The sequence below is a fragment of the Cyprinodon variegatus genome, unplaced genomic scaffold (assembly GCF_000732505.1).
Source record: "Cyprinodon variegatus isolate N-32 unplaced genomic scaffold, C_variegatus-1.0 Scaffold163, whole genome shotgun sequence".
NCBI lineage: Eukaryota > Metazoa > Chordata > Actinopteri > Cyprinodontiformes > Cyprinodontidae > Cyprinodon > Cyprinodon variegatus.
In genome coordinates, this window is record NW_015150616.1 from 892,435 (window position 1) to 893,858 (window position 1,424).

A 1,424-nucleotide genomic window follows, 5' to 3' on the forward strand; every position below is an offset into this window, starting at 1 on the left:
TATAATTTTATATCCAATTTTATATTAAGTCACATTTTTTATTCTGAACCAAACTTGAATAAAAGCCTGTGGCCAATGCTGGTGTTGGGCTTCTTTTTCATCAGCTCCAAATATCTAACACAGATATACTGCAGAGTTACTCAACAACTGAATGGATGATTTAAACGTGTTTAAAGTAATACAGCCAACACAATTTTGGCAGATTTGGCCCTTGAAGATTTACAGTTATATTTCTATTATAAAAAATATGTCTTTTAATCTATCTTGCCATTGCTTAAGGGTTTGAGCTAAGACAGCTTGAAAAAAAAAACAATTAGACATTCTTTTTTCCCGTTATCTCCCCCTCAGTAAAACCCATTATATACCGTAATCCTGTGGGTTCGTTATTTTAGATTGACAAAAAGAAAAAGAAATTAAAATCGATCTAAACAGTGTTATAAAGTGGTTGCAAGTAGAGTGAACATAAACTCTGAGCCAACAGCTGTGAGCAAGACGGGTTACAAACCGATGCCCGTTCTGTCAGGAGGAAAGACTCTATAGGGATAGCAAAAAATGTTTATTTAATTTCCCTTTGGAATTAATCAATTATTTTGAATTGATTTGAATTAAATTGGACCACTGTACATGCACTTTATAATAAAAGATTGATGGTGAAATACTTGTGAATTTAAAGATTTATGGGTTATTTTGGTGGTTATTGATTAGGGTTGTGGAAAAAAATCGTTTTGGAAATATATCTTGATTTTTGGTTGCCGGGTATAATATTGATCTTTGAGTTCCTAGTATCGATCATTTTAAATAAAAACATTTTAACCTAAAACTGAGATAAAATGGGCTACCTTTGTACCGCCACTCTGGCAGGTAGCGCTGTGGAGTCCTTTTGATGAGCAGTCCAGCGCTATATAGCTGAGGCCGTCACAGTGGAAGGCGTTCACTGACTCACACTCCGAGCAACTTGGATACCAAAATCATTGAACAATCAATATCATCCGATGAACATATACAGAAGTTTCTTTTTTATCTATACATTCAATTTTTATAGCAAAGAAATATCGCAATGTATGGTGATATTGCAATATTGTGATAAACATTACTAGAATAAAGTCGTAACATTACGAGAATAAAGTTGTAAAATTAGGAGAATAATCTCGTAACATTAAGAGAATAAAATTGTAACATTTCAAGAATAAAGTTGTAATATTACAAGAATAAAGTCGTAACATTACGAGAATAAAGTTGTAAAATTAGGAGAATAATCTCGTTACATTCAGAGAATAAAATTGTAACATTTCAAGAATAAAGTTGTAATATTACAAGAATAAAGTCGTAACATTACAAGAATAAAGTAGTAACATTATGAGAATAAAGTCATAACATTATGCGAATAAAGTCGTAACTTTAAGCGAATAAAGTCGTAACTTTAA